This window comes from Melozone crissalis, unplaced genomic scaffold (genome assembly GCF_028551555.1).
Source record: "Melozone crissalis strain CALT ecotype California unplaced genomic scaffold, PUWL_Pcris_2 ptg000016l_1, whole genome shotgun sequence".
NCBI lineage: Eukaryota > Metazoa > Chordata > Aves > Passeriformes > Passerellidae > Melozone > Melozone crissalis.
Genome location: NW_026535794.1, coordinates 32,890,532 through 32,905,742, shown reverse-complemented (window position 1 = coordinate 32,905,742; position 15,211 = coordinate 32,890,532).

Here is a 15,211-nt window from a genome sequence, read left to right as displayed (position 1 = left end):
ATTTAAATACTGACTTTAGACAAACCTGACGTTTATCTAGGTTTATGTATAGCCTAAATTCTAGGCGTAGCCTAGAGATTGCAAGATAACACTTGCTCTTAAATATGTCCCGTTCCCAAATGCTTCCAAGAAGTGGCCACAAGAAGTTCACAACAGCTGCTCCCCAGGCTAGTCCCAGGCTGTGCATGTAATGGAAAATTTGAACCCAATGGCAACAGTTAGGAGACACACTGGTTTACATGTGGAGACAGAATACCTTCCAAGTGGGGGTGTGTGTACAGAGACAATGCACACGAGAGGAAGTTTATTAAGACAGTTGTTTAGCCATTTGTCCTGTGTAACTATACTTCAAATCTGCAATGACATTAAGACTTGGTATTGCAGTACTCAGCAAAGCATTTGACTGTGGTGCTGCATGATGTGGAAATGGTGAGGCCCAGGCAGCTCCAGCATGCTTTTTGGGAAAGCACCTTCTGCTGCATGGCTTCACAAAGTAACAACTGGTCAGGCAGACTTTGCACCACTGCCACCCTTTACTATCAGTCCACTTTGCTGCTGCAGTCCTCTAGAGCTAATGTGAAAAACCAGAGAAGAAAAATAATCTGGGATAAACATTTTCTATTGCTTTCTACCAAAAGCAATTTGGTTTTTTTGGCTGGGCAAACGATGCAAACGAATTTCCCTCATTCTCACAGTCGCTGCCCTTGCCTTTAAACAGCAGCATAAAGGAGAACACAAATTCACCTAAGCCACCTCACCTTCAGTGTCTGTAGACAATTTCTTATTTGCTGATGTTTTACCTCTGCATCAAATCTTTCAGGTAGCACTGCATCTGTACATAGACAGGTAGGGACTGTTAGGTTCAGCAGAGGAATGTTTTTGTGTCTTTCATAAACTTGTATTTGTAAAGACAACACTTTGATCAAGTAAGGGTAGAAAACAGTTTGCCTTAAGTAGGTCAGTATGTCCAGAGAGGACAAAAAATGCCACCATCACACTTTCTCAGTTTGAAGTATTAAACTGGAACAAATAAAGCCTAATACTTTTCCTTCTCTTGCTTTAGATACAGAAGTTAAAACATTCGTTAAAACTGGCAGATACTCTAATGGCCTTGGAAAGGCTACAAGCTACTTCAGTGAGTCTGTTGTTGAATTTCCTGGGGAAGTGAGAGACCACCTTATACAGAATGATTTCTTAACCTTTTTGGTAGCAACTGAGGCTACATTTTTGATATCTAATGGTAGATCTCTTTCACATTCAAATAGCAACTAAATTGTTTTGGCAAAACATGAAAGAAGATCTTTGTCAACAAAGGTCTGCAAACCTTTCTTTAAGTCTATGTGCAAATACTATGATGCAAATTGTCCCACTGTGCAAAGGCCAATGGTGCTTCCTGTGTAAGATTATTTTTTAAGCTTAAAATGTAGTTGTTTCTCTGTACCCCCCTTTTTCTCTTTTTTTCCTTTGTTTTTGGTGGAGCATTCCAACTGTGAAGTTATCTGATACGTTAGGGATCAAGAATGGAGAGCTGTGGTTACCAAGAGCCAATATTGGTGTAACAGTTCCACCAGTTCTGATCTGTGATTCCAGCCTTGTTCTTCTTGGATGCACTCTCTGCACAGCATCTCAAGTTCAGTAATTTAGAATCTGCCAAAACTTCCAGGCTCAATTTTCTCATGCTGGACCAGTCCCATAATACTTGGATTATAGCAGCAGTGGTAAGCAGCTCAGGCACAAGGTAATCTTCCATCATGCTTCTTTGTCTTTCAGGATTTACCCCAAAGGAAAGTACAGACAGACAACTCCTCAAGTAGCTTTCAGGTGTATCACAGGGATTTGTATAGACCTTTATATTTGCTTTAAAATAAAATCTATAAACTAACTGGGGTAGAACAGTGGATCAGTTCTGTGTGGAGTGCAGTGTTGCATCTCTCTAGACAGAGGAACCATGGGCTGCCTGGACCCCTTTTTCTCACTGTTCCATTTTTGCTCCTGTTCTCAGCACGTTAAGTAGCCAGCCTTTTGCCAGTTTGGTTTGTGGATCCAAGGGTATGAGGGAGATGTGTATTTGCAGTACTACCTCAACAATTTTAAGATGGCCCTCTTTGTCTCATGGTAGAAATCTCGTAAAAATCATGGAGATAAAGAGAACCTGATGGGTGGCTAAAGGTAGCTGATGGATAGGGTATCATATCCTATATGACATTTGGATTTAATAATTTGCAGTGGCTCTACTGTTTTTAACAGGTTCTGTGGAAGCAGATGCCTAACTCCCACAGCAGTGCAGGAGAGAGGAACCATGGAGCATTGATTACTAAATCACTGTTGATGACACATGATTCCACTACACTAACAGCACACATCATTACAAATACTGTCTAGCATCTAATCTCTCAATAAACACACAGACTGCCTTCACCAGGGAACATTTGACTGGTTGATGACTCTCACGTGCACTGCTGGGATATTTCGGTGTGATCTGAAGTGTGGTAGGATGGCAACAGAATGGAGGACTTTGCCAGCCAGCAGCTGTCTCCTGCTTCTCACCTTTCACAGTCTAACATGCTTTCCTAGTGCTCCTATTTCTTGTCTCCTCCTTGATCTAGATGTCAGCTTTCCCCTTTCCCCGGACCACTGGATTCAGTGCAGGATTGGGCAGAGAGGAGTATCATCTAGGGAACAAAAAGGTGATCTCTTTCACACCGAAAAATCCCAGATGTCAAATCCCACAGTTATTTTACAGCTGAATTCTGTCTGGTTGATGATCCTCACTTCCAGGCAGAGCTGCTAATTTGGATTTCTGTGTTGTATCTTTACCAGTTTTGTGTGGTAAATGCTTAGGAACTGGTTTCTTTAAAAAACCCAAGCAAACAAACAAAAAAACCCAAACAAACAAAAAAACCAAAAAACCCCAAACACAGAAAACCCTCACAAACACAAACAAACAACAAAACTCCAAACTCAAAAATCCCCCAAAACAATTATCCTCACCCCCACAACAAAAAACCACCCCAAGCCCCAAAGATTTTAACAGTGCATCAAATACAACGTCAGTCTGACAATTTATAGTTCTAGGAGACATGAATATTTTTCTGCCTTCAGAGCAATGAATTAACTTTAGAGGAAGGTTAATTACAAGTAGTTGAGTTTCCCATTAGCTAAGCCCTGACTTCCCCACTGCTGCCCCCAGCCAGGTGTGGGGTTGCTGCTCAGCACCTCTTGCTCTCACTGGCCCTCCTCTCCCCTCACTGCAAGGTGTGGAGCATAGGAAAGTGTGCTGAATGCTCTGTTTTCCTTGGCAGAGAGGGGAAAAAAGCAGAGATAACAGGTCCTAACCTGCATTTCACATTCCAAAGCCTTTCTTCTTTGTGTATCAGCGGACACTTGATCAGGGAAGATGCCAGCCTCATCCCACTGGGCCGTGTCCAAAGGAACATCTCGCAGACCTGCTGCCTCTTTAGGGCAGGTAGAGCAGGGTTATTTGCCAAGCTGAAGACCAGATTCTTGCTTGTGTCCAAGTGTCTTTTATGTGTTTACAACAAATATAAGTAATATTTAAAGTGGTTGATGCCAAATCTGCTTGAGCAGCGACAGTAGCGCAAACAATCACGGCTGTTGCTGTGCAGCCTGGGTATCCCTCCAGTGCAGCTGGCTCTGCCACAGGTGTGTGTGATACCACCACATCCACTGCTGGCACTCAAGAGAAAAGGTAGCAAGGGCAAAACTTCACAAAAAACCCCAAAAATCCCCAGTGCTGGGCTCACACCCAGAGTAGAACATAAAGAGCAGGGTTTTTAATGTTTTAAAGATAAACATTCTATTGAAGTCTAGATTTCCAGACTGTTTTATATACAGTGTGTTTAATTTCTATCTACTGGAGGCTAGAAGGGAACCCATGCAGCAACTCACTCTGTTGAATTTCACAGAAAGGAGTTAGGAACAACAAATCCTCAAAATATAAAAAGACAAAACCTTATAGAAGTTAACAGCTGGACTAAATATTGACGTAGCTGAAAATATTCCCTGGAAAGGAAAATTCATACTGGGATTGAGTCACGTGATGTGGTGGGAATGTAGGAGAACTAGATGGGTACATGGGTAACCTTGGAGAGAAGATTTGCTCTCAGTTCTCTATATATGAAGTTAATAAATGCTCTTCTTCCAATGTTTTTTTATTTTGTCTGTTCCAGGTTTGGAAGATGGTGGGCGATTTGCAAGAGGATCTGTGAAAGATGATTAAACAACGTGATATAATTGAAAAATAAGTTTATTAAGTCTAAGCTAGTACTGACAGATGCAGAACATGTAAGAGTGGCCTCAGGCACAGGGACAGCTTTAAGGACTGGGCTGTCTGATCCCAAGTAGATGTCACAGGAGATGAGTTTTCAGAGGATCCAGTTCTGGAACTAAAAAATACAAGAGGTTTCTTTCTCATGTGGACTTAGATGATGAAGGAACAGAGAGTTTTCTTCAGTTTGAGGAAGGGGTTGAGCCCCATGTCTCAGTCCATGCTTATCCCACCCTGCCCCTGGCGTCTCCAGCCCAGTGCTGGTGGGGAGGCCCCTCCTTGCCGAGCACCCACGCAGTGCCTGCAAGCTGCACATTGCAGAGCAGCTGGAAACACAGCCTCAAACACCAAGACATTTAAAAAATATTACAGAATCCACATTTTAATATTCCCCTAAACTTCTGCAGTTTAGCAGATCTTTAGTTGCACCACAGAGCTAATTTAGGCCTTCAAAGCCAGAGAAACCTGAGATCTTAACCTCAGAAATCAGAGTCACTCAGGACAGTGGTTATCCCTGGTTTAACCAAAAAGCAGCTGTACAGCCCAGTCCAGAGGCTGACCATAGAGCCTCAACCTCCCACCAGTAGCACCCAAGTGGATTTTGGCTCACTCTCCCCTACCAAGAACCCCCCACTGTCAAACAGGGGTCCCGGGGCTGCAGCTGTTCCCCACGCTGAAATCTGGGGGACTGCTGTGGGCAAAACCTGGGGGCTCCTCTACCCATCCCTAGCCCTAGGAAAGACAAAACATTCTCTCAGTTCTCTCCTCCAAAATATTCTCCCATTTCACTGCTACCAAAACTGGGGGTTGAGGATTTCTAACCTTGAAGACCTCCTGCAACTGAGAACTGACTGATGCCAGCCAGGAGCACCTTGGGGATTCCCCATCCTTTGCCCTGCCAGTCCCAGGGCAAAGAGGGAGAGAAATGTGCTTGGTCAGAGACTCAGCAGCTCCATCACCTGCTCTGGGGCACCTTCCAAATCCACCAGCCACACTGTGCTGCAAGCCAGCTGCTCCAGTGGCTGTCTGAGCAGGTAGGATTGGAAATAACTGGTATTGTGTTTGGGCTGTGGAAGCAGAAGTATTTAGAAAGTTTGAATTGTGGCCCTCCTGTTGTTTGAATCCTTTGGGAAGAAGGTGCTACTTGTGCTCCAGATTTTAATTTCTTTTTAAACAGCCAGAGGAGTCCAGAAATTAATGAATAAAAAAGTTCATCTTTTCCTCATGAGGGTTCCTGGTGCCCATCTCTGACAGGGGAGTACAGGGAAAGAGAATCTATGTCTGCTTCTGCCCCCTTCCATCTGTGCTTAACCCCTGCCTTGCCATGACTCCAAACTTGTCTTTTCAGTTTGAGAAAGATATTTCTGTGTTGCACCAGTGAGGAAGACTCAGTGGAGCCTTCATCCAAGTCTCTGCCATGCACAGCAGTGGCTCCAGGCAAGCCTGCACAGTGCTCAGCCAGAATGGGGGCTTGGACCCCCCAGCTGGGTATTTCCCTCTGGGCTGTGTCCAGGTGAAACACTGGGTGAGAGTTTGGCAGCCAGGTGTAGCTCAAGGTGAGCAAGGTGCTGCTGGCTCTGTGTGCCTGTGTGCCCAAAAGCACAAAAGCAGAGGTGTCCACTCCAACCCTGTGTGCCAACACAGCCAGGTTAAACACTGCTCAAACCCTGTGTGCCAACACAGCCAGGTTAAACACTGCTCAGACAGCACTCATGAAGTCCTGAGGGGAGAGGCAAGAAGAGCCAAGAGTCTGATACCTGGCTGGAATCTATGCTAGAATCTATCAAAGCCTTAAACTGGAAAAACTTTGTATGAAATTGTTTTACCCGAATTCCCAAACTGCAAAAAGAAACAATTCTCTGGGGAATAGTGGATTTCCAGGTACTCACTGAGAGGAAATCTTCATTGTCTGTTGGAAGTGCACAACCAGAGATGCAAAAGCAGCGTCTGCTTGCTTCTATGTCTCTTTTTTTGTGACTGTTGCAATTCTTCTTTGACTAAAAATACCATTCATCAGTTTAATTAACTAATAGAAGCAGGTAGCTGGGAAATTGCTAGACCTCTAAAGGATATGTCTGTTTTTTAAATTAACTCCCCACAGTGGGCAGATCACTTGCTTATTTCTTCCTTTTGCATCTTCAAAATATTTTTTCACAAGTGAACATTTTACAGTTCTCAGTTTTTCCCATTCTTGTTGTAGCCACTAGTGTCTGACTTTCTGGGGTATTGCAAGCTGCATTGGAAAGGAGAAAGTGGGCAAGAGATCTCTAATGCATAAGAGGGGCAAGTAAGCAAATATAATGAGAATTAAGTAGATAATAGGGCTGGAGTATCCACAGTGGGGGAAGTGTGGAGGAGCCAGTCAAATGAAAACTTTGTTAAAATTTGCAGCAAAATGAGCAAACCAAAACTTATCTAAAAGGAAAACATTTGTTTTCTAAGCATGGACCTATCCCTCTGCAAGGGCTCTTGAGCTCAAACTCCATGGAGAAAAAAGTAGAAGAGCTGATGGTTTTGCACTAGCCTGCCTCAGAGCACTGGGGTTCCCATGCAGAAATGTATCTCTGAGGAGGTGGAGAGATTTAACATCCAAGCTTTGGAGCTTAGCAGGGGAAGAAAGCCACTGTCAGAGAAAGGTGTTGTTTAATGAGAGAGGCACCACAGAGACCTGAAGGAGGCAGATCTACAGGCAATGCCATGAAGACTCCTGCAGTAAAGCTGGAGACGAGGGCTGGGTTATTGACAGAAATACATGAACTCTCATGTCCTACCCTTGGGGATACAAGTCACTCAAAAATTTTTCTTTTTGCTCCACTTTGGCACAAGGAGAAAAGCAGTTACTCCTTTCCCCTCTCCTGTGGTCAGAAACCCACTCAATTTATAGCAGTCAGGGCTCCTCCTTCCTGGCAGGAGACAGCAAAAGTGAGCGGGGAGAAACTCCTTGTGTCACTGGGGGCAAGACCTCGGCTTTTGCTTCTCTGAATAGGACCAAAATCTGCTCCAGCCTGGATCCAACCTCTCTGATCTTTTAAAACACATCCTCACGTCTTTTTCTTGACCGGAACTTCTGGTAATAGCTGGTTTTAAGGACATTTTAATGGCAAGTCCCTTTGTCCTGGAATAGGTGCAGATTCTTCAATTCCTGTGGCAACTGCTAGTCTGCTGAAACAGAGGAGATATAATGAGAAAGCAGGAGGAAGAGCAGGATGGGGAAGAGGAGGGTGGGAGCAGGAATGTATCCACTCCGCCGCTTGTTTCCTGGAGAGAACTGCAGCTTCTCCTGACTCGCTAGAGAAATATACTGGGAACAACGTCAAAACAGAGCGTAACGTTTATTTATGTTTTTATTTTTAAACAGAAATAGTGAAGTTTAGTCATCCTCAACAGACAGTTTTTATTTATATAGACTATAGTAACCTTCCAAATGACAATGCTTGGTTCCATGTCCACACTGCCCAGACTAATCGCTGTAGAGACTCATCTGCTTTCCCCTCCTCTGCCCTAAAAAAGCACTGAATACCATTCTTAAACTGCAAGCTTGCAAGGTGTCACAGGCGTCACCCTCTAAAGTAAGCAACCCAAATGACCAAATACCCTCTTTGAGACAGTGTCACTCTGTCTCTCCTCGCAGATAGTCTGTGCTGCCCTGAGGATGAGCTGGGCTGCATTAGCAGAGAAAAAGCAGAGCAGGTCTGGTGCTTCCCACCTCTGCACTGTCTCCTGAGTTGGGACAGTTTTGCCTCAGCTTCTGCACCTGGTTCAGCTGCTGGATATGTGAAGTTAAGCAAAACCTCCAACACTCCAAGCATTTAAGGTAACTTTTTTGGATGGCCATGTATTTTTCATTAGTAAAACCATTCCCTGCATTAATCTTTAGGCAGAAGGCAGAAGAAGTAGAAAAGTGCCTCAGAAGTGCTCTAGCTGTTGAATGCTGCAAAGGTACCCTTGCAACCTTCACAAGTTTGGAAACACTTGTTGCTTGAAGGTGATTTGAGTACAGCATGCACCTTTTAGCCCATGCACTCTGACAGGAACAGTGGTTCCAGAGGTGTAACTGGGCTGTCTCACAAGCATCAGGTTATTAAGGTGTTTGATGGGCAGCAAAGCTGTGTTTATCACAGGGACACTATAAAAACCTCTTGAGCTTCTATAAGAGCTTGCTCTCTTTTCAGCATTGGTCTGGATGAATTTTCTGCATCACCTGATTTCTTACCCCTTCCCTACTTGTCCTGTGAAGCACACAGAGGAGAGAGCATGGGGAAAACGTCCCTGGAAGCTCAGCAGAAAGCTCACGGTTCCTGATGGGCTTCCTGTCTGCCTGGGACAGACCTACAGCCACAACCCCCCAGCACCTGTGCTGTGTGTCACAGTGATCCCTGTCTCACCCAGGAGGAGCATTGGGCTTCCCCCCTGCCCTCCCAGCTTGCCCAGCCTCACAGTGCCCAGGGAGGAGCTGTGTCCCCCACCAACACGAGCCTGTGAGCCAGCCCAGCGCATCGTCCTGAGGCTGCAGGTGATAAATTATGGCTGTCTCTGGCAAAGTCCGTGTCCCAAAGATGAAATTCATTCCTTCTACAACTTCTCAAGGAAAAAGTAAATTGCAGCTGCTGCCTCTGTGGCAGTACACCCATAGGGAAGCTTAGCAAATCCAAGGAAGGGAGTTGCTATGGTCTCTGGTTGAACCACGAGCAGCTGTCGATGTATCCAGTTCTGGGCTTCAGCACCCATTTACCCCATTGGGACTGGTGAAATGGATATGGGGAGGTAACCAGGCTCTAAGAGCAGCATCTCTGCTCATCTCTTGCTGAGCCTGGCTAGCAGCAGAGAGGATTTCCACTTGAATACCTACCCAGATAGCTAAAACCATCCTCTGCGGCATGTGGAAATATAAACCTTCCTTTTCCCGCCTGCCAAAGCCACCTGCTCTTGTCCCCTCCTGCTTTCTACTTTTAGCTCATTAGTTCCACTGTGACTACACTCTGCTGTCTCACTGCCTTTTACTGAAGGCACGTCACAGGCAACAGAATGTATCTGAGCAGCTGCTTGACCCGCTTGCTGCTGAAAATCAGCACGGACCAGTGTTGAGTCCCTAATTAATAACAGCCCCAGGGAAGAAGCAGCCCCAAAAACTCTGACAGCTCCAAACACTGACAAGGTCTTTTTGTCACATTCTCCTTTCTAAAAGTTGGATTTGTTGATCCTTGTGGGTCCCTTCCAACTCAGGATATTTAATGATTCTCTGATTCTATGATTTCTAACTTGTTTGGAGTAAGAAAGATGAGCCTCCATGGCAATAGTGATAATTTTATGAGTTAGCTTCTTAAATATCAGCATGACAACGGCTCATTGAAACCTGCTGCCAGCTTACTTCCTTGATGGTGATATCCATGCAAAAACTTCCCATAATCTTCTACTAATCAGGAGGAATGTGAGTAGAACTCTGAGGAGGTACCCAAGAATTTTCAAATTCCACCAGGTGCATTGGATCAGGCTTAATCAGGAAAGGCTCAGCTTTGATTCTCTTCCTGTGCTGGGAATGTGGTCTTCCCCTCTAACAAGACAAAGTGTTACCTAAATCAGCATCACCTTTATAATCAAAGCACAGTTCCTCCTTGGCAAAGATGGAAGAAGAAAACTGTTGTGTGTAAGAGAGAGATAGGAAGGATTTGCCACTCATTTGGGTGTGTGGCAAAAGCTAAATGGCATTTGTGATATTCAGCAACAGGAATAATGAATGCACCAGAAGTGAAGAGAGAAAGGAGGTATAAGGAAGGAATTTCCTGTTGCTTTGCTAAACCACACTGGAATGTGGGCAAGGAGAGGGGGAAACAAGGTACAAGGCAGAGGACAGGAGTGCAAACTGGAAAATTCAGAAATTGCTCAGGAAGTTACAGAGGGAAGGGAAGGGAAGGGAAGGGAAGGGAAGGGAAGGGAAGGGAAGGGAAGGGAAGGGAAGGGAATCAAGAATTTGGAGAGAAACAATTTGTGGAAAGAGGACATTCTGGGACACACCATGGGACAATGTGGAGCAGATGGCTGTGGAAATTTTGTGATTTCTGCCTGTGGAGAAGAGTGGGACTGAGTAAGATGAAGATGAAAATGAAGAAGAAATTATGCTTGTCCAAGAAGTCACTTCTGGCAGTGGATGACACTACCTGGAGCTTAGTGTTTTATCCACTTTCTGCAGCCAGTGCTAAGGGTTTCCCTCCTGCCTATCCCTCCCTGTTACCTCATCTCTCTGCAACACTGTCACCTCCTCACTTCCAGCTGCAGTGAAGGTTCTTATTACAGAAAGTTGATTTGTGATGAATCCATTTGTATGGTATATTGCTGAGTACAAACTATTAACATTTAAATAAATAACCATGGAACTTGTAAAATTACATAAACAGCAGAGAGATTTGCAGGGAGAAGGTGATGTTTACAGTCCTAAAAGTCATTAATAAAGAAGCAAAACTTCTGTTTCAGAGTGAGCTACAAAAAGAGTTTTATTTCTCTTCTTGCAGCTAATACACTCTTTTTCTTCTAGAGTCAGACAAGTCTTTAGTCACTGAGTGAACAATATGGATTTTTGACTACCACTCTGCTCCTTTTTTTGCTTTCCTTTATGCTGGCATGAGTTTGCTCTTCCTGTCAGACATCGGTTACTGCAAACCCACAAAGATCTCATCTGCTTTTAACTTCCTCCTCTCAGCTCAGGGTCTGCACTGCTTCTTCTCCAGCACAGTGCCAATTTCTTGGCAGAAACTGCCTCTGCTGTAGCCAGTGTCTGCCTGAGCTTCAGAGCATGCTGACCCCAGCATTTCCACCAGCAGCAGCTTCCCGAGCCCACAGCTGCCCCACCCGTACGTCTGGTGAGATGTTTCCACCACCAAAGTCCTACTCGTGGGAGATCACTCACCAAAATAGTTGTCAGATATCTGAGCACTGCTTTTCAAGAACAATCCCCTGAAGGAACTGCTCTAGCACATTATATATTAGTCTTTCACTGCCCCTTGGGGCTGCTTCTTCTCTGCCCCCTCCAAAACCCAGTTGGAACTCACTGGGGTTCCCTAAAGCAGCAGTAAAGCTCCAGCAAAGCCTGACACTCACCAAATCTGTTCTCAGAGGCAAGTGGGAACCCTGCAAATGGGGAATCCTACATGAGGAGTACATCATCCCATAGCTCCTTGCCTAAACAGGCTTCCAGAGGGATAGAGGCACCAAATACTGCTCAATAAGGAGAAGAGGGGAGGGAGGCAAGTAGAGAGACAGGGAGATAGAGAATAACAGCTGGGGAAAGAAAACTGGGTGGAATATTAAGGTCAAGAGTTGTAAAGGAAAGGAAGGGGTAGAAAAGAAACAGACAAATCAGAAAGGCATGGCTACAAGTCAGGCAAAGAAGAGTAGAGACTGAGTAGGAAAATAAGCAGCACCAGAGGTTTGTCACGCTTTTCCTGTGTAAATACACATCCAACTTCACAACTAGCTGCCTCTGTTGAACAGCAAGGATCCTGTTGCCCTGAAAATGAGAATGTGAAGGCACTGGCGAGGATAGGACTGTATTTCATGAAAATAAGAGGTTCTGAACAGGTCTGCAAGGAGTGTGCCAGTACCACGGTAGGGCTGAATCCTGTCTGTTTGTGGGATACAGCTCCCACAGGGTGACCCGCTCTCTGGCTTACAGCTTGCTACCCTTTTCCCTTTGGCTTTTGCTGGCAGAAAAGGAAACATTCTCAAAATCATTGCCTAGGATATCAGTCTTTCTGAGATCAGAATGATGTGTTTTATCTATGCGGGGATGTGAAATCCACTTTCTTGGGAACCACACATGTACACACTCTCCTTCTTCTGTCTCCACTATCTTCAACACCACAAAGAAAATGTGAGGAGCCAGCATCCCTGCTAGGGGCATATGTCTGAATAGGCACAAGCTTAATAATGTCCCAATTTAAATATGTATAGAGCCAAGTGTGAATTGTTAATGTAAAAGCCCGCACATGCTCAAACACTTTGGGGTGGTTTGGCTTTTCCTTGGCAGTGAGGTTGGGGCATCTTTCTCGAGGTCAGCGCAAAGGAAAATATCGGTGTCTTCCCTTTTCCCACTGCTTGGAAACCGTGATCTCTGTTGTCTTTATCCCTGGTCTTTTGTGGCTACTGCAAAGGAGCATCTTCCAGAAGGCACCGCGTGCTTGTCCTGCAGCGGCTGCTGCCCTCCCGGCCCTTTTCCAGCCGGGCCCCCGCCGCAATCCGCCGGCACTCCGCGACCCCGGCAGGGGCTGGGGGCGGGGGCGGCGGGGCTGGGCAGGGATTGCCGCGGGTGCGAAGGAGCGCGGGCCGGGCGCGGGGGGCTGGGAGAGAGGCAGCGGCCGCGGGCACGGGGAGGCGGCGGGGGCCGCGCCGGCGCCTCCCGGGGCGCTCCCGGTGCCGCCCGCTGCCCTCGGGGGAGGCAGCCCCGGCCCCCGCGCCCGCGCCGCCCGCGTTCGGAGCGGGGCTCCCGGCTCGGTGGCCGGGCGGGGCCGGGCTGCGGGCGGCGGGGGCGGCCGGGGCTGCCCCGGCGCATCCATCCCGCGGGCCGAGCCCCCCGCGTCCCCGCGGGCGCGAACCCCGCCCAGAGCGAGCATCCGACGGAAGCGGCTGTCGAGGGAAGGGAGCCGGGAGGTGAGCCCGACGGTCCGGAGCCATCGCCCGCTCTCCGCCGGTGCCCACCCACCGCTCCCGCATTCCCGAGGAGCGCAGAGCGGCTGCCTCAGCCCTGCCTCCTGCGCGCCCCAGCCCCGGCCCGGGCAGATGGCCCCGCTCCCAGACAGCCTGTCCTCCGCGCCTTGACAGGCTCCCCATTTCATCGTTAGGCAGCAACTCTTGCAAAGACAAAATACAGAGGGGAGGGCATCTTCTGTTAATTTTTTGAGCCTCCCCACTCGTGTTTTGGGTACATCACAGTGTCCTTGCTGTCTGTGCTCCACTGGACGTAGGTGAACCCGATGCACCCCAGAGTTTTCTATTGAAGCTGTAAGGGGACAGTGTCCATGTAACCCCAACTTCTGCCGCTGTCCTCACATTATCTCTTTGTTTGGCCATGTGTTTGCAGAAACTATTTTCTGATCCTGTAAATGGCACTAAATCTGTTGGGTTTCAGCGAGTAGTGCATGTTTCTACCTAGCATCCAATCAGGGAATTCATAAGTAAACCAGGAATAGAAAAAAATTTACATTTGAAATGAAAATGGCGTATCTGGAGGCACCTAGTACCCACAACACCAGCGTGGATTTGACTCCTTTGGTGGGGCATGGGTGTCCTGTTTAAAGAAACACTACATGATGAGTGGAAAAATGGTAATTTCCCCAATTCCCAAAGGACAGCTCTCTGTGCCCGCATGCAAGTGTGTTAGGATGTGTCAAAGAAAAGGCAGCATTTCTGTGATGCTAATGAGCTCCACTGGCCACTATCGCTCTGCTTTTCCTTTAGGACTTGGTGGCTGCAGCCAAGGCAGCCCCACCACTTCCCTCCAGGATATTTCTCACCACTCTGCCCTGTTGAGTTTTTTCCTTGAGAATTGTTGAACTTCTTCAGAGAAGAATTTTGCTAGAAAGGAACCCATTCTTATTTTAGGACAACTCCTCACTGTTAGGAGACGACATTGGCCAGAGCTGAAATGAGTTTTAAAAATTGTGTTAAAATATTCTCTCTCAGTGTTGTTTTCTGTTTAGTCCAGTTTCACCTAGATCAGAGTTTAAAATGGCAACTAACCATAGTGCAGGTCCTCATTCCAAGGCAAGCAAAGGTTTTCATCTCTTACTTGGTTAGTCATTCCTAGGGATTCCTAATGCAGTCAGGGGTATAGTGTTTTCACATATCTAAAGCTTATTCCAAATTTATTTCAAGGATCATGTACAAAAAGAGTTATGGAAAATAATAGATACTCTGGAAAGACTAAGTAATGTGTTCAGTATTTAACTGCAAGGAAGACTTCACCTCTCACACCCAAACAACAAAACACCGTTTTTATTTTAATATGTTGTTGGTATTTCTTGATTTTTTAAAAGGTTATTTGCTAATCTAGGATATACTTCTTCAGGACTTTAAATTGTTTGTATCCTTAAAGTGTATAAAGAGCAAATAATTAAAAATAATAAAGATATAATCAATTAAGTTGGTTTGGGCATTACAAAATCTTAAAAACCCCCAACTTATTAGAAAACGCATTTGTTAAAAAATTAGAAAATTAACATTATAGCAAGAACATTAGTACAGAAGAAAAATTATACACTTCTGAATCATATTGCAGTACAAAACAAAATTATAGGATTATTAGCTTAGAAATTCAGCAGCTTTGAAAAAAAAGTTTCTCGATTGTGTGTATGTTTTTAAAATTTGAATATGAGTTTTTCAAGCACGATGTTTACAACCAGAAATAGTCATTTGATAACCAGAACTCAAAGGTGTTCAGAGCTTTCTGCTGCTTGACCTACAACTTCAGAACTGCAAAGCATGTCCTGGCTTGTTTTCGCCAGGCTCCGCAGAAGCTTTAGGATGAGACTATGCCTGCACAGATGTGTCTCATGCTATGGGTTTGCAACAAGATGTCCAACGTGAAAGAAAAAAACCCAAACCAACAAAAAAACACCCAACATTTTGTACAAGACTAAAACTAAATCAACTGCAACTTTATCTGCAGCAGATGGAAGCAGTGGCTGTCTGTACAATGGGGTTCTTGTAGGGGTTTCAGGTATAAAAATCTCATATCTTTTTCACTCATTTTTTTCAGTCATAATTTATAGATAAAACAAAATATTCCCTCAGGCTACAGTTTGTCAAGGTTTTGGGGGATTTTTTTCTTCTTTTTGCTCAAATGAGTTTCTAGGCTGTCTGGAAATATGTATGGGGTAAACTTTATTTTTCTATGGGAAAAGAAAGGGTTGCTCCCTCTTTTCTAATTATTAA